Here is a 23,867-nt window from a genome sequence, read left to right on the forward strand (position 1 = left end):
TCTTTTGCAGTTCAGGGTATCATTAGAAGAGTGCAAATGATCTTCTGGGCAAAAAAAAACTGCCCTATCACTTGTTTCTGAGGGGGTTTCTTCCCATCCTTTTGCCAAGAAAAATATTGCCTGGGAAGGAAAGCAGTGTTCACATAATCAAATGTAGATTTCTCTGTGACAGATGGTCATCTTGGGCTTCCTTTCTGTTTACTCAGCCATGGATGGGATTGTGGGCATGGTGGTGATGTGCTGATGGTTGGATTAGATGATCTTAGTGGTCTTTTCCAGCCTTGATGAGTCTATGAGTCTGTGATTCTATGAGTCTATGACTCATCTCACCCAAAGTAGACTTTGAAGACTGTTCAAATACACAGTCACCAAAGAGTTTCTCTGTTCCTTTATTGCCTGTAGATGTTCAGGTTGAGAAGCTCATCTGGATACGCCTAGAGCAAAATGAGATCAACCTAATCTCCAGTGATCAAGCTCCAACAACACCTTGGCTCACATTGACTGTGTACCTGAGGATGCTGCAAAGCACAGTGGATCTCTTGAAGTCTTCACAACCTCACACCTCTGAGAGCTTTTGCACTGTGCCAGCCAAAAGAAGTTCCACCTTCTACTCAGGTTAGTGAGTCAGTTCAGGCTGATCAAAACTTCTTCCTGTGGGGCAGCTTTTGAAGCAAAGCAAACTGCCAGCATCCAGTCCTTTTCCTATCACATAGCACGGAATCCAGCAGATAAAAGGACTCTCTTGCTATAATTCCTTGAAATACCAAAAAGAAGCCAAAAAACAACTGGCGACATGATCACCTTCTGATCTCAGGATCTTTCTGCAAGAAAGACCCATTATAAGTCTAGAGGGCTTTTTCTAGCAGGGGAAAAGAGGTTTTGAACTCTGATCTAGGGGGAAAAGACCCATTGCTATTGCCTTGAACCCTTCAGTTCTATATAAGATGATATTCTAAAAGCTGGGAATCTGAAGTTCAGCCATGCCTTTTCTTGGTAGACTCAATCTGAAGGAAAAAGGGAAAAAACCTAAGGTGAAAAGAAGAAATTGACATAGTTTTGTGAAAGTGAAGTATTTTTTTTTTCCCCGTCTCACTAGATTTGGTGTGAAGTGAAATAGAATTACTTGGCTCTACTGCTGTTCCGGCCAGTTTATTTACTTTCTTAAAACCTAATGTGAAACTCAAGTTCAATTATAACCTCCTTCTCTGTGCTCCCCCCCAGCCTCCACCCAGAATAAATCACAGCCCCAGTCTTCAACAAGAATGTGAAACCACAACACTGTTCCCCTAAACTGAAAAAGCAAAACCAAAAAAAAAAAAAAAAAAAAAAAATTAAAAAGCTGATACAAGCCAATTGGGCAGGGGGAAATATGCTGACAAAATTAACACAAATGGTACCAATTACCACCTCTAGCCTTTGCCAACCGCTAAATCATCCATAGAAACCAACTTCACACCTCATCTTGCTGCTGGGGTTGTAATTGCAAGTCCAGCGTGCTGGCTGGAGCCCCAGCAAATCCAGTTTTCCTCTTTCCAGGTCTAGAAAATGGTCTGCACGTTTCCTCACTGGGAAGCAACAGTCCCTCCCTTTCCAACACACTCCAGAAAAGTGCTGATCCACACCTCCAGCATCATTAACACTTCAGCTTGGATCCTAGAAAGTTTTCCATGCAAGGGTTAGTGAGAAGTGCACATGTGAGGGGCTCCACATGTGTGAAGGGACTAACGGAAATCAAACGCCCAATGAATGGGCTGAAACATAGCAGCGTGAAGGACGCAGGCCAAGAAGGCTTTTAATAGACTCTTGGTGTACTAAACTTCCACTGAGCTTGGCAGCGTGCACATACACAGTGGGCTTTGCAAAAGGCAGAAGTACCAAAGAAACTACCAAAGAGTTGCCAGTCTGCTCCAAAGGCACTATCTAGTCTCATGGAACAGCAGGTCAGTCACTGTTTTTCTACTGCATCAAGGCAAAGGAGCCCAGAAACAGAGCAGACAAGCCTACTGTTGCCAGATGTCTTCCAAATGTGAGTTGTTCCACTGCATACTCCTGAGCAGTGATCTCCTTTAGCAGATATGAAACAATTTGATGCTGCTCCTCTACTGCAGAATGAGGAAATATCACATCTACGCCATATGTGTAGTCCCTCAGTAGAAGGGAGCATGCAGAATGAAGGTCCTTGATGTGTGGTGACGTTTTGGACACAAAGTGAAGCCCAGAAGCATCATTTTCTGTCATGTTAATATCACGTGGAAGATGTTCAGACCAAAACCAGAGCGTAAGAACAAAGCTAAGTATCAGGAAGATATGATATTAAGCCAAGGATCAACAACATAGAGTTAATGGAGTGTAAGTGAAAAATGCTACTGGAAAACCAGCTGTCTGAGCAGCTGGGTGCTTTCCATCTCACAGCTGAGCCAAGCCAAGATGTTTTATTGTGTGCAGTTCCGTAAGAGGTGTCCTTTGTTTTTTTCTGTCATGTCTTTGAAACGACTTACAAAATAGAAGGCCTCACCACAATAGAAATCCTCTTTTTTCATCAAGTCATAGAATCATTAAGATTGGAGGAGACCTCTAACATCATCTTAGAGTTTTCTACTATTTTCTCTAAAAGAAAAAGTATTAACTCCACTATCCTGTTTCCAGCTCAAGCAACTTCACTCATTCTGTTTATATCCCTCCCCAAAGCTTCACACTGATGTGTAGTCCTCCCAGGTCTATAGAACTGGAGAACTGTCATACAATTGCTCTGTGACACCTTTTGGTGCTGCCTTGTATAAACTTTGCAGAGTTGGACTCTTCTGTAGCTGTGGACAAGGGACTGATCATCGGATTTACTACGTTATTTGAACTGTTTAAATGAGAGGCATCTGGGCTGAAATTCAGTTTACCATTTCAGCTCTCAGCTCAGGGAGGTGCCAACAGGTATTATTTTACTCCAGGGAGTCTCAGATGGCACTGAGGAATTCTATGAACAGCTCAACTGAACCCTGATAGGATAAATTCCTCTTCCAGTCATTAGAAATATGGATACAGTCCAGTCTGTCTAGGCAGAAATGTCTTATGTCTTGGTCCTAAAGAGTCTCAGATGGCATTAGCCAGCAATTAATTATAGAATCACAGAATCACAGAATGGTTGGGTTGGAAGGGACCTCAAAGATCACCCAGTTCCAACCCCTCTGCCATGGGCTGGCTGCCTCCCACCAGATCAGGCTGCCCAAGGCCCCAGCCAACCTCGCCTTGAGCATCTCCAGGGATGGGGGACCCACAGCTTCTCTGTGAAATGCTTAGGAGCTAAATCACTAATGATCATTACCATAACTGATATTGTCACAAATTGTCATTGGTATCACAGCGCACAAGCAGACACTTGTGCTACTGACATCTGAAGTCATGTGTCTGCAGCTGGAGCTGAATCCCACCCTGCTCAATGGCAACTCTTTTGGCTTTCTGTAGAGTAAGCAAAGATGGAAAGGTACTTCCAGAAGGTATTTTGTGCACTACATATTCCTCTCTGGTCCAAAGTCAGCTGTGTTGGCTTAAGCTGCCTTTATGGGCGTTTAAGCTAAGCCAACTGAAGTGTAAGGAGTGCTCGAGTGTCCCACAAACATCATCCATGGGGAGATGCGACCAGGTGGGGAGCTGTTCTATCTGGATGTACAAGGGGACATCTGATCACGTCTTGGCATATGATAACTGAATGGTACCCCTCACCCTAATCCTGGAGGAAAAAAAAAAAATGCAACACTTTACTTTCTGATTCTGGCTCAAAGAAGGAAGAAAAAGCCCACAATTCACTTCAAGAAGGAGAATATGCTGGAAGTATTCCATTGCATCAATATGTAAATGTTTGGTTTAACTGCTGTTTTGCAGCGGATATAGCTTTTGCAGCACAAAACACTTGAAACAAGGTGGAAACGGAACATTTCAGCCGAGCAGAGTGAAACTTTCCATCCACTGCCAGCATATCCTCCCCGAGTACGAGAGACCCATTTGTGGTGGCAAACCTCAGCCTTCGGTGATGGCCACATACCTCACCTCGGGCCACACACACATGGAGGCCACCCCCCTCCCCTACAGAGTTCCTATTGTTTGAGGTTGGAATAAAGGCAGCTCCATCCATCCCTCAGTGAGGTGAGGGCTGAGGAAGAAAACCATCAGCTGCCTTGCAAGCAAATACCGTGCCTCTCCTTATGAGCCACTTGGGGTTCGTAACCACAATATTTCCTTTCCCCTCTCCATACCAGCTCTGCACTGGCCTCGGGGGACGCAGCCAAAGTGGGATAATTTCACAGCAGGTTGTTGAAATGAAAAATAAATAAATAAATAAATAAATAAATAAATAAATAAATAAAGGCTGGCACTTTTTGCATTTTATTACTCATTTTTCTTTTGCTTATGTCCCTGGAAATACTTAATTTACAGCCTGCTGTGCTGAACAGTCTCTGCTTGGAAATCCAGTTTGGGTTCTATTGCCAGTCATTCGCCTTCCTGGATCTGATCAAAGATGCTGATTTTCAGGTCTGCAGTGTGGCTTCTTGAGAAAAGAAAGGAGAGAAAATGCAGTAAAACAGCTGAGAGCATCACTTTGGAGAGCAGTTCTGGATGACAGTTTTGCTGGTGTTCAGCAGTTGGTCGGAGGCACAATAGGTGGTTCTGAGCCCCCTTTGGCCTGTGCTTGGTGGGATTAAGACTGAGGGCTCCCTCCAGTCAGCAGAAACAAAAAGACTGTGCCTGACTCTTTTATAGCAAAAGAAGGAGAAGGAGAAGGAGAAGGGGAAGGGGAAGGGGAAGGGGAAGGGGAAGGGGAAGGGGAAGGGGAAGGGGAAGGGGAAGGGGAAGGGGAAGGGGAAGGGGAAGGGGAAGGAGAAGGAGAAGGAGAAGGAGAAGGAGAAGGAGAAGGAGAAGGAGAAGGAGAAGGAGAAGGAGAAGGAGAAGGAGAAGGAGAAGGAGAAGGAGAAGGAGAAGGAGAAGGAGAAGGAGAAGGAGAAGGAGAAGGAGAAGGAGAAGGAGAAGGAGAAGGAGAAGGAGAAGGAGAAGGAGAAGGAGAGAAGAAAGTGGGATATATGAAATATTAAAAAAACATGGCCTCTTTTCGAAGGTCCCTGGCATGAATTAAAATTTTATTTTTCTCCTTCTATTTGAAAGCTGAAGCCTACAAAAAGCTGGAAAATGGAAAGGGGAAAGAAACTTTTAGATCCTCTTTAATTGCACTCACTGTTATCAATCATACAAGACCTTGAGCACAGCAATTGTGTTTCTCGTGCGGCTCTGAGGCAGATCTTTTTCAGCTCTTCTCTGGACCTCCCAACCTGGGGAGGACCAGATCTGGTGATCTTTCACCAAATTCTGCACCTGTGATCCCCCTGTCCTAAAGCACACATCCAGATGAAGTGAGGGGATGCCATTATCCTTCTTGTAGAGACAGGGAATTGGAGCCTAAATGTTGGAATATATCCAACAGCAACCAGTACAGCAGTCTCCAGCTGAGGAGGTCACAGAATGACAGAATCATAGAAAAACCCCAACAGTCACTGAGGCTCACTCTGTAACTTATGAAAAGACACAAGTGCTGTTGAGGCTTTTCAATGAATGATGGACATCACCTTTAGGATGCGATGAACTGCAGTTGCAGATTGGATTGACCAACGGTGTCCATGGGCTGGAGAACATCCTGGGGATTCTCCATGGTAGGATCTTACCCTCAGGCCAAAGAAGCCAGAGACAGCCTAGCCCATTCCCTTCACTCAGTGATGCACCATATATAATTCAAGGATACTGCATCGGCTGTGCCAACAAACACGGAATAGTTTGGGACCTTTCCTTTGCAGAGGAAATGTGACAGAACTTCCACAACCATGGTGGACAGACAGCCCGGGCCCATAGCTGTTACCATAGATGGGTAAGAGGAACATTCCCTGTCCGATAAAACACAGTCACATTGTTCTCAGTCAGCTCAACTGTGCCTCCTCCCACAGGTTCCTCCATTCCCACCAGACTTCCCACCTATCACACTCCTGTATGTGCAGGCAGGTGGTATGTATGTGGTCCCTACTCCACTACTCCTAATGCAACCCACATTTATCCATACCCAGCCTTCATCCATGCCTAACTTCCCATCCCACCATTCCCTCCATACTCAATCCTGCTGTTTTACAACAAAAAGTCACTTTTAAGATGAGATTCCTCCAATGTATTTGAAGACAAAGTGAATTCTTATTTTCATTGCTCTGTGGAATAATCAAAACAGGGAAGGACCTCTCACCTCCAGAATTATCATATATCCAACATTTCCCTCAAGGTTCTTTGCTCCTGGATTCCCACAGGGTGACTGAGCCCCATAGCAAGCAGCAGGCAGGAATACATCAAATAACAGCCTGGTCAGAGTTGACGTGACTTTTCTAACCACTTGAAAGAGAGAAGACATTTTCATTACAGCAAAATCTTCCTCCCCAGAGTTAAAACCACGTTAAAGTGGATTTATAGAAGAACAGCCAAGATTAATGGAACAGGGGATCTTTCCAAGGACCTTTACAATGGAAGGAAAATCTCTTCAAAGTCTTCCCAAATCTTCCCACTAGTGCCAAGCTGGCCCACTCCCACACACCAAAAGGAATTGCTTTGTCTTCCATCTTCCCTTTTCCTCCTCCCTTCTGCCAGGGAGGACAAGTGTAAGAGGGTTCTGGGGGTATTCCATCATGGCAGAAAAGGACAGAAAAAGCCATTTCCCTAGCAGCTGTGAAATTCCTATCAGAGTGTCTCCCTGCAGAAGCCCTCCATGGAGCTGTATTCTGGGGAGAAGATCCCCTGTGATGATAAAAATTTGCTCAAAAGGTCGGCTGTCAGCCCCATACATAAATGTGCAAGCTCAGCAGCAGGTTTGCTCTGTATGCATGCCCGTTGGATTCAACTGGACGTATAGGATAGGGGCATCACCACTGCAGCCACTGAGAAAGATGACATTTTTTTCATTCATCAGATATCGTCTTCCATAATCAGGGGTAGCCACAGTGTACAACACTCATTGGGTTTCCCATGTGACACAAAACAAGTGGAGGGACACACACGAAAGTGGGGAATGAAGTCCAACCATTGCTCTGCTCTCCAAAAAAACACTGCTATTACTGAATCCCAGAACTAATCCCAGATAATAGTCTACAGATGGAGAAATTCACTGCAAGATTAAAACCTAATTCTACAGGAATCTGTGAACTCAACAGCTCTACAGACCCTGAGGACAGTAGGTGCAAAGACAAACAGCAAAGCCAACCCATTCACCAGTGAACTTATTTTGCAGAAAAATCAGTCAAAACTCATGCATCAGCAAAACTGGAGGAAGAGCTGTCATCCAAATTTCGCTGACCTGTTTTTCTGAGAAGAGCAGCTCAAACTGAATCACTGCTACTGAACCCTTTCAACGCTTCAGTGGAGGAGATCTACTAGTATGTGATTACCAACCCACTCAGAGGAATAAAACAAGGACCTGCAAGAGAATTATTTACAGGCTGGGAGGGCAGAAAAATTTGCCTGTAAATTGTTCCTGAGCCCTACTTCAACTCTTCTTAATGTTTTTACTGATATAAATTGGCCAAATCCAAGCAAAATAGGTTAATTCCAGATGTGAATCAGAATATGAGAATCACAGAATCATTAAGGTAGACCAGTAAGGTAGACCAGTGGAAGACCAGTAAGACCACTTAGTCCAGCCATCAGCCCATCACCTCCATGCCCACTAAACCATGTCACTCACCACTAGGTGAAACTGGGCCTCAGAAATTCACACCTCTTTACCTTGCAATGACACAGCTCAAGGCCATCAGTTGCCCAGAGTCTGTAAAAACACCCAAAAAGCCATCTGATACTTTTCAGCAACGCATCATAGCCCAGAGACATCCCACATATGGCCTGGCCCTTGAAGCAGTTGGCCGGGACACCCTAAGTAGGACGTCTCCGCCAAAAAGAGAAAAACAGAGTGAATTAATCCTGGATTATCTTCTGTTCACCCTTGTACATGTGGTGACCCCAAACCTGCCTCTGTCACCTGAAAGTGGAATGAAATGTAAGTATGAGGCTGAAGCAGCAAACCAGGCAGAGGGCTGGATCAAGGTTGGTCCAACAACCACCACATTTAAGTGTCAGTACAGTCCCTGGCGTGGTTTTTGACCAAACTGATGAGCAAAAGATATGAATCTGCCTTATTTCATGAGAGAGAACATGCTGACTGTCTGAACAGGAGCTACTCTGTGCTACACAGCCCTGGGACCAGGAATAGGTCCTGTTAACTTACAGTACAGATGCAGCTTGCACAAATTTAAGCACAATTCGGGGCAAGATGGTTTCTCAAGGACCAGATTTCTGTAATTTCAGTGTGGACTTTTCTAGTTGGCAATGTGTCCCTTGTCATCAGAGCAGGTTGGTCAGCTCAGTGCATCATCAACCAAGTACCCACGAACACTTAATATAATTACTACGCGCTGACACATCTTAGGTGAAAATACCCTTTGAGATATTCAGCATCCCCCAGCCTGCCTGTTGTGGTTTTTCTCCTTCTATCATGGACCTGATAAAGTCAATTCATTATATTCCAAATGATGGAGCTCTCCCACAATCAATATCTTATAGGAATTGAGTTTCATCTGATTCATCTGCAAGAATTCATTTATCTCAAGAGATGAAGAACAGAGCTACTCAGAAAAGGAGGTCAAAACGAAGACTGAATTATTTGTAGGAAAACTGGTACCCAACTGTGCTCAGCTCAGTGATAAAATAAACTAAGACACATACAAACAGAAACAAGAGGAATCAAACTACCCCTTTCAGCATGGAAGTCCAGAGCCTCGTGGTCAGGTGCCTTATTTGTCTTTGACCAGAGTGTTGAATCTTTCCAAGGAAGGAGATCCCAGAAGACTACTTGGGTGCCTGTTTGACCACTACGGTGATGTAAACTATCTTCCTTGTATCTAATCATAATTTTCCCTGCTGCAACTTGAGTCCATTGCTTCTTGTCCATCTACTACATACTCCACTAGAGCCTGGCTCTGTTGTCTCTACACCTTCCCACCTAGTAACTATTAAGACACAAGAAGCTCTACCCTATGCTTTCTCTTCTCCAGAGTGAGCACACCTAGCTCTTTCAGCTTCTCCTCAGACATCCTACACACCATCCCCACAACCACCTTGGGCTCACTCTTCACTGGGCTCCTTCTAGTATGTCTTTGTTTTCTAGCACCAGAGATCCCCAGCCTGGGCAGTGCTCCAGATGTGGTCTCATGAGTGCCAAAGAGAGGAAAGACCACTTCCCTACAGCTGCTGGCTGTAGTCTTCCAGGTACAGCACAATATAGGGCCAGCCTACTTTGCTGCAAGAGCACTGCTGACTCACCTTCATATACTTTTCCACCACAACCCCCCTCATCCTTCTCCATAATTCTGTTTTCTACCTCACCTGGCACCCAGTTTGTGCTTTTTGGTTTTACAAATGGTACAACTACTTATTCCAGCTTTTTCCCTGAAATTTTATAAAAATTGACTCATCAATAATTCCTTAATTCCTCTTTCTCTCACTTCTTAAAGACAGGTACTCTGATTTTCCTTTTCCTCTCCCTAAGAGCTTGCATGTACTTCCTTGAATGGCTGTTTCAAGCTCTTCAGTTTCACTGGCTTCCTCTTGAAATATTTAAGGATGAAGTGAGGGCAGCCAATTTGAAACTCTTTCATGCACTCGAGTGTTGAAACTGGCCCTTCCCTATTGTAGACTGAGATATTGCCTCCTTATCCCTGGTGTTTATACTATCCTCTGATCACAGCTGATATTTTTAGGAAAGACTGCACACAAAAAAAAAGGCTCTTCAATATTCTCAGCAACATCCATCAATTTCTCCACCACTGAATAAAGAACCAGTGATCTCTCCAATCTTTGCTTTGTTAAGGCACTACGTATGGAACCATAAAAGCAGCTGTGTAAGTGCATGTGTTTATGGTACTCCTTTGGGGAAGAGACATGTCCCTTGGTTTCATGAAGTGTCCTGTTTTCTCAGTTCATCACACAACACATGCTGGAGGGGTGTTTCCAGTCAGTGCTGCACCAAACCTAGGCATCTATGAAAAAGCCAGCACTCACAGTACCCATGACAGATGGGAGACAGATTTAAGACACCAAGCCTTCACTGAATTCTTTCTTTTGTTTTTTGTTTTTGTTCTTTTTTTTTTTTTCCCATCCCCTCCCTCTTCACCCCAGAGTAGAGATATAATTTAATAACCCAGTATTTAATTAGTAACAAAGCTAAACAGATCTGGGGGATAAGAGCTGTATTATGGTGACATTCCCTTGAGTGGAGCTCCAATCATCCCTTTCAAGTCTAATTGCTTCATGCTCGCCTTGGTTATTAAGATTAATCTGGAAATTCCCATGGCTCTGGTCACCAAAATGCACAAGAAGGCTGAAAGTTCCTGGAGCAGAGCCCTTCATTCTGTGTGCCCATGCACTGCTGAGGTCTGGTGCTCCCCACGCTGTCAGTGTCACTCCTGAACTTATTCTCAGTTCTCCACTGGGGAGGTGGTTGGAAAAGTTTCTTCTCAGAAAGAGTGGTGATGCAGTGGCACAGAGTGCCCAGGGAGGTGAGGGAGTCGCCATCCCTGGAGGTGTTCCAGAGATGTGAAGATGTGGCACTGAGGGACGTGGTCAGTGGGCACGGTGAGGATGGGCTGGTGTTGGACTTGGGGATCTCAGTGGTCTTTTCCAATCTTAATGATTCTATGTCCGCCAAGACTGTCCACATCCAAGCTGGTCAGAGGCAAAACAATCCAACACTATTCTCCACACTTCCATATCCACAGTGAATGTCAGCAGAGACAAACTTTAAGGCATGATGCTCCCACATCCCATCTCAAAGCTCTTCACAAGAGAGACATCCCTACAGTAAAACTCATTATTCCACCAATCTCACCACACACCAGTTGCCACCCAGGAGCAAGCCAGCTTCTTCTTAAGATAATTACTACTAATTGCAGTGTTCCCAGTTCCACTTCTCTCTCTGTGCTGGCCAAGCATGGATGAACAGAGTGGCAGAGAGATGTTTTTTGCTGAAGTTCTATGCAAGAACAACGGTTGGGAAGTCTGCAGGCATGAAGATGTTCAGCAGCTCCCACGAAGATACTGGGTGATTTCCAGGACCCAACAGGAGGTCTGGCTTCTATGACTGAAGGCTTCTCCTCTGACAGAGCTTGCCTGTTGCAATATAACAACCTAATTTTCAACTAAAATCGTAAAAGCTCACCTGCTGGGATCATTAGGCTAATGGTCTGGCTTTACCTATCTGACTGTCTATCTATTTATCTATATTTTTTATTGTGTTAGTAAACAAATGAGATTTCAGCATCTCCAAATCATCCAGTATTTACAATAGTAGAATCACAGATTGGAAAAGACCACCAAGATCATCTAGTTCAGCCATCAACCTTGTTGCAAGGAGAAAAAGTCCTTCTTCTACAGCAAACCTGGCACATGGGTTGGGATTCCCAGATCTCACTGCATGAGATGCTGATGCCTTGGTGTGATATTGGGTCGGTCTCTTTTCTTTGCCTCAATCTACACTCACATACATGTGCGTGTTGACTCGGTCCCACAGTGGGTGGGCTCTCTCAGACCCTGAAGATGAATGCAGACACCCAGAACTCAGATGAAGCCTTGCCTACTGTCAGACACATCTGTGCGTCCCACAGGAAAAATCCTGTGTCAATCTTAATCTAATAAGCAGTGAGGTTTTCCCTCTCCTTACTTTCCCAACTTGCTATTGAAAACCTTAAACTTGAGCTGACCTGTTCATGTATTCCTAAATGTACTTCTGCTTGCCTCTTTCTCTGACTGCAGTACTTCCACTGTCAGTGGGGGGTTGGCTTATATTAGGTTGGAAATCCATTGCATGTAATTGCTGATTTCTGTAGCCACGTTCACTATTGCTAAAACTGATAGAGCTCTGGCAACTTCTGACTTGCTATAGTTTGCATCTGGAGTCCTCCCTCACTAGTGCATCAAGTTAAATGGTGATAAAATAGTCTGCATTCACACACTTAGAGATTTATCTACATTCATACAATTATTCCTAAGCACAGAAGTTAGGCCACTTTGCTCAGATGATACATAGTCCTAATAGAACCAATCACTGAGAGCTTTGACACAGAGCCAGGGAGGGCCTAGTCAAATTCGATGCTGTTTGCTGTGGAAGGAAAACAATTCCATGCAGCTCTAATTAAACTGTCATAGTAGTGGGAAAAAAAAAAAAGTATCACATATTCTGCTCCAGACAGAGACAAAATCTTCAAACGCTGTCATCAGCAACAGTGCCAACTGGGAATCATTTTCTTCTCATGCTGTCTCCTCTTTGTTGCTGATGTGAGATGGCAGCATGGAAGCCTGGTGGAAACCTATCTGCTTGCTGCAGATGGTAAATCGGCTGCCTCAAAAGTGCAGCTGGAGCTGTGAGTTTGGCCTAACCAGCCTCCAGGCTGCATTTCGATTATCTCCAATTACATTTGTCATTCTTTGATCTTCCACAGTTATCCATTTCCAGGCTTGAGATGGTGTTTTTATCAGCCGCAGCAGACGATGCATTAGCCAGCCTTACATGCAGTTGCTTTCAGTGTGGGAATTTCTTCCTGCAAGGGGTAATGAAAATGTATCTATAGCAATAGGGTGGTCAGATGGTACAACCAAGCCCACATCTTCATTTTAACAGATGGAGACCTATCCTTCTGCAGAAAATCGTAGGAGCTTTCCTCTACTTCTGCTAAAATATTAAGAGCTGTGAATTCTAACCATTCCCCGTCAGTGATGTCTCTCCCTGCAGTGGTGTGTGTTTGACCATTAGGACAGTAAGGCATTGGGAAAGGCTGTCCAGACACCACCCGTGGAGGTTTTCAAGACCTATGTGGGCAAAGCCCTGAGCAACCTGATCTGACCTGAGAGCCGACCCTGCTCCCCCCTCCATACAAGAGTAGCACACCTGAAGGGCACAGAGCCCATCTGCCAGCTTTCAAAGAACCGTAGAATATCCTGATTTCATAGAATCATAGAATCATAATCATACAATCATGGAATGATTTGGGTTGGAAGGGACCTTGACGATCATCCAGTTCCAATCCCCTGCTACAGGCAGGGACACCTCCCTCTAGACCAGGCTGCCCACAGCCCCCTCCAGCCTGGCCTTGAATGCTTCCAAGGCGGGGACATCCACAACCTCGCTGGGCAACCCGTTCCAATGAAGGGACCCATAGATTTGCAGTTGGAAGAGACCCATAGAGATCATCAAGTCCAACCCCTCACTCCACACAGGACCACCCCAAATCCAAACCCTATGTCCAAGAACACTGTTCAAACACTGCTTGAGCTCCAGCAGCTCTGGGCTGTGCCCACTGCCCTGGGCAGCCTGTTCCATACCCACCACCCTCTGGTGAGAAACCTCTTCCTGAAACAGAACTTTGATGCAGAAGGAGAGAGTAAACACCCTCCTGAGCTCCCTCCTGTCTCTGTGCTTATCTTCCACTTAAGCGTAGACTCAATTTGAAGCACAGATGGGATCCTCAAAGCAAGGGCACATTCCTAACACCTCATTTGTACTTCAACATAAGTAATGGTTCCTGAAATTGCTCTGCAGGCACTGGGTCAGCTCATCAGCTGCTTGTGGGTGTGAAAATTGAACTAGACAGACCAAGCAGCCAGGGCTTCACCTACCTGCAGAATCAGCATCTCGCACACCATCGCTCTGCGTCCAAGCAGAACAATAGCAGGAGAGTTTCTGGGTGGTCCTTCCTATAGGACAAAGTAACTGATAGGAGGAGAAGCTGCCAAGCTTTGGGAAATCACAGACCCTGCAGGAAGCTGCTGAAGCCTCTGTGGTGAATACACATGCCAGCTGAATTTATGTCCTGGGTGGATGGGATTTATTGCAGCCGTGGTACTGATTAGGTTCAGCAAAAGGCAGTGGTGCAGCTCACATGCCTGCTGCTTGGAGGTGAGGATGGGTCAACACAATGCACTCAGCAGACAGCACCCCGGGCAAAGCAAGCACATTTTTCATGAGCAGCAAGGTGAGGAACTTGAATTGAATGAAAACCTGTGAAGCATGCTTCGGGATGCAGCTCTTCACCCCCCCTCACAGTCTGTCCCTGAAGCTGACTCAAAACCTCATCAACGTCCTGCAAGGTCTGAGCACAAGGTGTGTTTTCCATAGTCAGCTCCATCACCATCTCTTCTGCTGAGCGGTGAGGCCAACCCTCTGTAGAGAGGGCTGCAAAGCTAACTCCTCTCCTGGTGGTGGGATACCCTCCCAGTTCTGCACTGTATTGTGATATATGGCTTCTGCACAGGAAACAGCACGCTGCAGATCTAACCACAAGCCAGACCCCTCACAACACACTGTCACGTCAGGATTTTGATGTGTGTTCCTTTCCACTGCAGCATTCTTCGTCTAAAATACTGATGAGCATGGGCTTGCCCGATGCTCAGCAAGGTAGCCCTGGGAGCCCTCCAACCTAGTAACATCACACTCTATTTCATGTCTTACCTGCTACATGCCTGTTCATACTGCCAACCACATGCTGGTCCAAGATAGACCTCTTCCCCTGATGTACCATCTCTGTAGCCAGGTTTTGAAGACACTACAAGCTCTACAGTCACTATAGCATCATTCAACTGAGCCAACTGCATCCACCATCTTCCTGTTTCCCATCTTCCTTCCCATGAGCCATCGTGCTCCCAGTTTGCCTCCAACACAAGACTCTAAAGCAACAGGAGCCCAGCTTTTCCCTTGCAGCTTCTTTCTGCTTTGACATTCCTTTTACCTCCTCTCCTTTAGCATAACATAATGTGACAGCGAGCAACGTGCAACCCGTCATCAGAGGGAGAGGGGAGATCAGTCAGAGCCATCCTTGTCCTTTTCACTCCAGCTGAAAGCCACACATGTGGATTTTAAGACTGTGCTAATTTCCTGTCAGCTCTGTAGGCTGTCACCCAGGCCTGCATATTGTTCTCTCTCTCAAAGAGGGGAATAATCGAAACTGGAAAAAGAAATAGCACTGAAGAGGAAGCTAAGTGGTCTCAAAGGGTTTCGCTTGAAAACAGGCCTCCCCCTCCAGGCCTTGGCCTGAGTCCCAGACAGAAGAGCAGGGACTAGAGCCTACCACCCAATGGGACAGTGGCCTGGGACCTATGAGGGACACCGTGATGATTCTGCTTCATTCTGGGATTCCAGGCTACATCCCAGTGCATGGGCGGAGGAAAGGCACAGGAGAGAGCAGATTTTAATGCATGGAGGGCAGGAGAAACAGCAAGGTCTGTGTTGTGCAGTGTAGGAGGCTCAAAGAGTCCCTGTCAAAGCATGCACAGCCACAACCTCAGATGTTCATTAACATTCTACTAAGTCGTTAGCATATGCTAACCACCAGAAAAAGAACATAATATGCTAAGCACAAGGAAAATACACAGGCTGCTCAGCAGCTTGTTTTGCCCTTCCAATCCTTCTTGGCACTCCTTGCCAAGTCCAGTTCCAGCTGGGCTTTGGCTTTCCTGACCCCATCTCTACACAGATCAGCAGCATTTCTACACTCCTCCCAGGGTACCTGTCTCTGCTTCCACTTCCTATGCATTTTCTTCTTGCTCTCCAGTTTGACCAGCAGGTCCCAGTTCAGCCATGCCAGTCTCCTGCCTTTCTTTCCTGACTTCCTACCTCTATGGATGAAGAGCTCCCGTGCCCTAAAGAAAGCTTCCTGAAAGATCTCCCTGCTCTGCTCTGCTCCCTTGTCCTTGAGGACAGATTCCCAAGAGGTTTTGTTGACTACCTCCCTGCAGAGCTGGAAGTTGGCTTTCCTAAAATTAAGCTTCCTGATTTTACTGTCCAATATCAAGAGTGTGAACTCAACCGCTGCACAGTCACTACAGTGAAGGCAGCCTCCAGTCCTGATGTCACTCATCAGTTCACCCACGCTGGTGAACAGCAGGTCCAGCAACATATCCCCCTGGTGGGGCTGTGTATTACCTGGCACAGAAAGTTATCCTCGGTACATTCCAGGAATGGATGGAAGAAGGAAATGGTGTTTGTTTGGGTTTTTTGGTCACCAGAAATTCTGACTTTAGGTCAACACGATCCACCTTTCCAGTCTGCAACCTGAGGGGCTCTCCAGAAAGGTGAGCAGCTAAATCAATAACTGGCATAACTGGTGCTACAACAGAAAATCTCATTGCCAGGAATGTGCACAAAGAGATTTTTTTTTTTTTCACGGTAATAAAATTAGAGAAAAAAAATATCCAAAACTGCTTCAATGTCAGGTAGAGGCTGATGTACCACCCAAAAACAGAGCAAGCTTCTCAGGAGATGGAAAAGAATTAAAACCAGGAGAACTTTTACTCTCTCCTGCCAAGGGAAAATGATCTCAGCCAACAATGGATTTGTTTTGGCCAGTAGTTGCACAGGGGAGGAAAGAAATAATAAAAAAGAAAGAGAAATGGGATGATGCAACAAAAAAGTCCCGTTTTGATGTGCTGATCCTACCTACCCATATAGCACCTGGGGGCAGCCTGAACTTTGCAGAGTATTTTCTTTCGTGTGATTTTAACCAACGTACCTCTGAATTCAGGTGCTCCCATCTGTGGCACTGCAAGATTTCTGAGCAGTTCTGCTTTCACCTTATCCACGGCCTTCCTAACATTGGAAACCTGAAGCGCATCTCTACTCCTCTCCGGATTGAGAAGTCCTAGACTTTTTAGTTTCTCCTTATGCAGAAATACATCCACTCTTTTTTTTTTATTATTGTGGCCCTTTTCTCTTTTCTTCTAACTCGACTACAGGCAGACATGCTCTTCTCATAGGATTATAGGATCATTAAGGCTGGAAAAGACCTCCAAGATCACCAAGTCCAGTCCTAGCCCATCACCACCATGCCCACTGACCATGTCCCTCCACTCACGGAGTAAAGCAGCAGCGTCAGATCTCATATAGCAGTAATTGAGGACATCACATTCACCTTCTGTTGAATTCTGGCTCATTTCTGACATCCCTATGTCAGCTGTCCAACATGGCCAAAAAAGACTCCAACAGTGGAGGTTTCCCTGTTTCTCCAGCAAGTTGCTTTAAGGTTTCAACACTTTATTGCTGTGCAGTTTCTCCTACATTCTGCCTGGTGCCCTCTCCTCTAGAACTCTGAGCCACCAGAAGACATGAATGACAACTCATTCTCCCATCTCCACAGCTGCCTCCTTGACATTTAAAAACCATCCCCATGTCCCATTCCCATGTGATCTTTTCTGCATAAGCCAGACCCTCAGCTTTTATTCCTGCAATAAGTTTTCCCTTCTTCAGAGTCTTTCCTGAAGCAGGATCACAGAATCATAGAAACATAAAGGTTGGAAAAGACCTCTGAGGTCACCAAGTCTGACTACAACTCACCCCTACCATGCCCACCAATCACATCCCTCAGTGCCACATCTCCACAGTTCTGGAACACCTCCAAGGAATGTGACCAGCTATCCCAGCCTCAGGCATTGTGCTCAGGGCCAGGATTCCTGCAGGCTCTGTACCTCCACTAGAAAACCTTGGCTCCAGTTCCTGCAGTGATACCATGTCCCCCATGGCACCCAAACCCCTCACCTGCAGGACAGAGACGGACAAACACAGCAGCCCAACTGAGAGAAGAGTTTTGCTGATATGACCACAGGATGAGGAGAACGTCAAAGGCTAATGGTCTATCGTTACTTCAGCATCTGCTGACTTCACAAAGAAAATAACCCACTGACTTCAGAAAGAAAATAACCCACTTCTTCCCTTCATCTGCAGACTTAGGAAGTGTTTTCCCATCACCTCCCTGTTGAGCTTCCCTCCTCTCCCGAGGAATCCACAACAGAAATTGTTTATTTTGCTTCAAGCTGCTTTAGGGCTAGGAGCTTTCTGATGCACTTCATTTTTTTATCTCACTAATCAGGCACTTGGCAGCAAGTACAGACCTGCAGCAGCTTTTAAATAAATACAGGCTGGCGCATCTTACTGAAGGCTGCAGGCCTTTTTGCATCAGCTGACGCGGCTCATAGAACCACAGCTGACCCTCCATACTGGTGAGCCTCACTCAGCTGATGAGCACAACCCACCCACCCCCACCGGTGTGGGCTGTTATGATTGCAGGGTGAAGTCAACCTAAAACATCCTTCCAAGAGCAGGTGTCTGCCGGTGGGAGATGGAAATGCTCATGAGCTCAGCAGGTTGGAAGTATCATGGGTGGCAGATCTGTGCCAGTTCCTTGCTGGGTTCAGGGGGCTGTTTCCCCTCTTGACTCTTTGCTCTTTGGTCCAGCAGGCTGTGTGCATGCGCCAGCAGAGATACAGATGGATCTTGCACAGCAGCTTCCAGGCTGCTAAAAGGAATGCTGGGGGTGTGATCTCGCATAGCATTGATGGGGATGTAAGGGACACACAGAGCATAGCCAGGAGCAGGAAGAGGACATTGCTTTTTCCTTTTTTGAGAAAGGTTTCCCCCTACACACCATTATTGTGGGGGTGGAACTGGATAATCTCAGAGTCATAGAATCCTTAGAGTTGGAAGGGACCTTTAAAGGCCATCTAGTCCAACTCCCCTGCAGTGAACAGGGGCATGCACAGCTAGATCAGGTTGCCCAGAGCCTGGTGCAGCCTTGCCTTGAAGTGTCCAGGGATGGGGCATCCACCACACCTCTGGGCAACCTGTACCAGTGCCTCACCACTCCAACTGTAAAAGACTTTTCCCTTATGTCCAGCCTAAATCTCCCATCTTTAAGCTTGAAACCATTTCCCCTTGTCCTATTACAGCAGATCCTGCTAAAGAGTTTGTCCCCTTCTTTCCTGTAGCTCCCTTTTAGATACTTCAGATATCGTCAAGGTCCCTTCCAACCCAAGCCATTCCATGACTCCATGATCATTCCCCTGCTATCTCCCAATGTAGATGACATTCTTGGAGAAGCATCCAGAGAGATGTCAGCAGACACAGCCACAGAAGGCATCGGCACCATCGCCAGAGACTGAGCTCAAAGAGGATTTCACCTTTTGGCAAAGCCATGTGCAGCACACACAGATGCACACAGACACAGCTTCTTGGCTTCTGCTCCACTCTGTGCTTCAGGAGTGGTGGTTGCAAAGCTCCCTGCTGGGTCTTTCTGGGTGAGCAATGGAAAGATGCAGGCCAACTGTATTAGGGAAGCTGTTGCTTTCTGAGCCAGGGGTGGTCTGTTATTAATTGGCAATTGGACTTGATGAGCTTAGAGGTCTTTTACTACCTCAGTGATTCTATGATTCTAATACGCAAGCACCACACAGAGGCTGACCTATCCCCTTACCTATCCCCTACCTGAAAGACTATACTCTTTCAGAATAATGTTTCTTAAAATGTGCATTTGTACCAAAACTACAGAGAGAAAAGTGCCTCACAGAGCTCTGTACCCAAAGCTTGCAGTGTCTCAACCAGCTGCCATCACCCACTTCTTCTTCCCCTTCTACGAAGAGCAAAATTAAAGAGCACTCTTTGTAAGTACCAAAAAAAAAAGGATCCCTGTGCAAGCAGAGCTCTTGGGCATGAAATGGGGGTCTGTAGAATATCCTTCCTCATCACTTCTAAAGACAACCAGGAAAATGTAGTTAGATTTTTAGATGGCTGACAAAAGGTAAGAGAAATACCCCAGGAGGAGAAGATGGAAAAGTCCTCAGGTTTCTTCCAAAGGAAGATATCATTATTAATTTTCTTATCGTTTTTATTCTGCCCCAATCTGTCATCCTACCATTTTGCACGTTTCTAGCAGTTCCTATTTCCCCACTATTACAGAAAATTTAATTAATAATGACTGAGCCAATAGATCAGGGACACTTAAGCAACCAGGAATGTACTGAGGGAGGAGAGGGAGTTTGATGTTGTGCTGAAGTTTTGCAATATCTTTCAAATAAAGGTGGTTTCTTGTGCCATATCATCTGCTGGAGGGTAAGAGGAGGGCTGAGTCATGTATCAGAGCCTTCATGGACATAGATGAGAAGATCCCCCATATTGAGCCCCAGCTGAAATACCTTGAGCACTGGGCTCAGCTCTGCATTTCCCATCATGGTTGTTTTGATGCATTGAGATGAGCAGTGCAATGACAGCTGCAAGGTCTAAGGTGACCACTGATTTGTTACAATAATCACTGGTTTAAACACAGTTTGTATGAGCCTTGAAGTGCTTACTGTCTGTTGTCATCAGCTCCTCTCATCTTCCTAGAGCTCTTCAAAGAAGACAGAAAGTGATGGGCTCTGCATATAAATCAAGGTCCAGGCACAGAGTGGCCCTAACACCAACCATTACAAATGGTCCTTTATCTGAAATACATCCATAAACCCAACAGAGCAAAAGTAGACAATTTATTTGGGAGATTTGATTTCTTTCCTCATCGACAAACTGTCAGGCAGCACATCAAAATCTCTACCAGGTCATCTGTTATTCATCAAATAATTTGTGAGAGCAAACACTCGCATGCACAGAGTGTTTTTCTATTGCCACTTCATGACAAGTATTCAACAGTTGACCTGTTTTGACTGACATCATTGACCTGATCCTATGAACCCTGCTCTTGCAATGTATGAGTGGTGATATAAGAGGGTAGACCGTGATAGGACAAGTGGGAACGGTTTTAAACTGAGACAGGGGAGGTTTAGGTTGGATATTAGGAGGAAGTTCTTCACCAAAAGGGTGGTGATGCACTGAACAGGTTGCCCAAGGAGGCTGTGGATGCCCCATCCATGCAGGCATTCAAGGCCAGGCTGGATGTGGCTCTGGGCAGCCTGGTCTGGTGGTTGGTGACCCTGCACATAGCAGGGGGTTGAAACTGGATGATCACTGTGGTCCTTTTCAACCCAGGCCATTCTATGATATGATTCTATGATATGATTCTATGATATTTAGAATGATGAGATTGTAATGGTAGCCCATTAAACCCCAGCAACCACTTGAAGTTCTGTCCTGCCAGTACTATAAAGAAACTACAGAAAAGAAATACTTGTATTTTCACTTCCACTGTGGCAGCCAGCTAAAGTCATTGCAGCTGGTTCTGGAGGGAGGATGCCAGCACCTGGTGCAATGCAGTTGTACAATTAGTTGTATTCACAGCAATCTGTATTCAACTCAGAAGAAAGCCAGTACCATTATTTGAGAGATAAGCAAGTCCTTGATTAATAGCCTGAGCTCCATATGCAGATGAAGACCTGGCCAGGCAATGTCTGTAATACATAACAGCTGTTCTAGAAAATGTTTTGCCTGAAAGAAAGTGACGGAGCAAATAATGAATGCATTGAGCAGAGTTTAACTTGAAGTTGCTGCATTCCTCTGCGCAGAAGCCAAAAATCTTTCAAAATCTGACTTGATGGGGAAACCACTGAACATTTTCACTCATTCATAAAATGAACAAATTTCATTTGGGTTTGGGACCCTCTGAAAAATTACTTCTCCCGTTCCAAGCACTGACTTCATTCTCTATGGGCAATTATAGCAAAGCAGCAGTTAGAAGAAAATACAGATCAATCAAGTTTGGACAAAAGTACATCACCCCTCTCCCATTGCACATCCAGGCTGCACTCAACAGATGCATAATTTAGCACTTTCCTCTCATTCTTTAGTCCAAATGTCACTGCAGTCGTGGGAGATAGTAAAGGTTGATGATGGATAGATACGTATCTCTGGGGCACATTCTCCAAATCCATTCAGATAAATGAAATTCTAACAAAAAAAAAAAAAAAAAAAAAATTAATTAATGGAAAGAGCTGCTACACACTCTCTAAGTGGAGCCAGATAAATAAGTTGCATTTATTTCTGGTGTTTCTTTGTCTTTTGCCTGTTTCTCCCGTTGAAAAATAGCTGTTTTCATGACTGTGTTTTGGATTTGTCATGTAGGACGTCTCCATTAACAGCTGTTTGTGCTGTGAATTTATATCATGTGGCAGAATCACTGCCTAGAGGGAAAACATACAGGGAAAGTATTTAGAGATGAGTACAGTGATGTATTAAAGAACATGACAAGCTTCCACAAACTCACTTACTCTGAAGGCAGTCAAATTTTAGCTTTGGGGTTTATTGGGTGTTTTCATACTAAAACTACTGTGCAAGCAAAAGGTTAGAATTGACATTACTTTTTGCACAATCAGCTCTGAACAAAATTAAGTCTTTGCCTCCCTTTCTGTCTCAGTCTCCACCTGAGGCCCCCACTGAAGGGATGAATAGAGCCCAGCAAACCCGGACTGCTGTGGACAGGGAAGACACCTGAGGGTCTTTGCCAGCCCTTCTGTCTGCTGGTGGCTGATAGTGGAGATCCCAACATTCCTGCTGCTGGAGATGTCCTTGAGGCATTCTGATGAGCTCTCAAATTGTTTTCTTCCTCTCCAATTAATTAGGCAGATATCTGTGGCATCCAGAGCAGCAACATTTTTAATCTAGCATGTCAAGGCAGCCATCTGTCCCTCCTCCCTGAGGCTAGAGGAACTTGTCCTGTTACAGATAGGGTAATGCAATCACAGAGAGGCAGTGTCACTCAATTGGATAAAGAGGCCACAGCCATATGTTTTGGCTCTTCCCTCCATCCCTTCTGTTCTCAGTTCCTTCTGCCCATTCCACCAGGATTTCTCCATCTTCCAATCCATTCCCCCCTTTACTTCTTCAGTTTTCTCTCCTTTCTACCTTCCTTTCTTCTCTTTCTCATCCACATTTTTTTTCAGCTGGCTCAGGCATTTCAGCTACTCTCTTCTAGTTTCTTCTGGTCCTTCCCAATTCTCTTCCATACTCAATGCACTTCTCTGCACTTTGTCATCACCACTTTTTTCCTTACTTGGCTTTTCTGAGCAATTTCTTCCCCGTGTTCCTTGAGCCACACACTACAACTTCCTATGGGTTCTTCCTCTCCTGGGGGAGATGAGTGGGTATTATATTATATTATATTGACCAAAGGAGAAAGCATGACAACCTACGTGATTGTAGGCAAGAGTTTCCATGGACTCCAAAGAGGATCGAATGCTATTTGAGATGAGCTGGGGCACCCTGTCACAGAAAAGCATCGTCCCAAAATCTTGCATATGCTGTGTTTTATTTCAGCTTGTTTTGCATCTGAAGATCAAGACTAAATCAGCGATTATTCAAGGTACTGTTATGGTTCGTTGCTGTCCTTATCTAGGTTGGCTCAGACACTCAAAGAATACTCAGAGTATGTAGGGAGTGTATTCATACCTGTGAATTCATACCTGTATGAATACACAATTAAAAAGGCTGGTGTTCCCAAATTGCATCTAATTATCCCCAGTAGGAGTCTACTGACAGTTCTGGCAAAGACCTAATTTCTGGAAATCACTGATTACATGCTTACATGAATGTTTCATTCTGTTGCATCTCCTGATAGTTTCAAAGGTGTTTTTCATCCTCATTCATGTGCTAGAAAGTTTAAAATAAATATCCCACAGGAGTAATATATGTCAGATAAAGAACATCTCTCACAAAGGTTGGACTTGGTCTTATCACAGAATCATAGCATCATAGAATGGCCTGGGTTGAAAAGGACCAAAAAGATCATCCAGTTTTAACCCCCCTGCTATGTGCAGGGTCACCAACCAGCAGACCAGGCTGCCCAGAGCCACATCCAGCCTGGCCTTGAATGCCTGCATGGATGGGGCATCCACAGCCTCCTTGGGCAACCTGCTCCAGTGTGTCCCCACCCTCCAAGTGAATACCTCTTAGAGGTCTTTTCCAACCTTAATGATTCCATGATTCTAAATATGAGGAGAGAAGAGGAGGAGGGAAGACATGGCTCAGAAGTTTTTAAACACCAAGCCTGGGTTAATATACATCCTTTTTT

This window comes from Gallus gallus, chromosome 2 (assembly GCF_016699485.2).
Source record: "Gallus gallus isolate bGalGal1 chromosome 2, bGalGal1.mat.broiler.GRCg7b, whole genome shotgun sequence".
Classification (NCBI taxonomy): domain Eukaryota; kingdom Metazoa; phylum Chordata; class Aves; order Galliformes; family Phasianidae; genus Gallus; species Gallus gallus.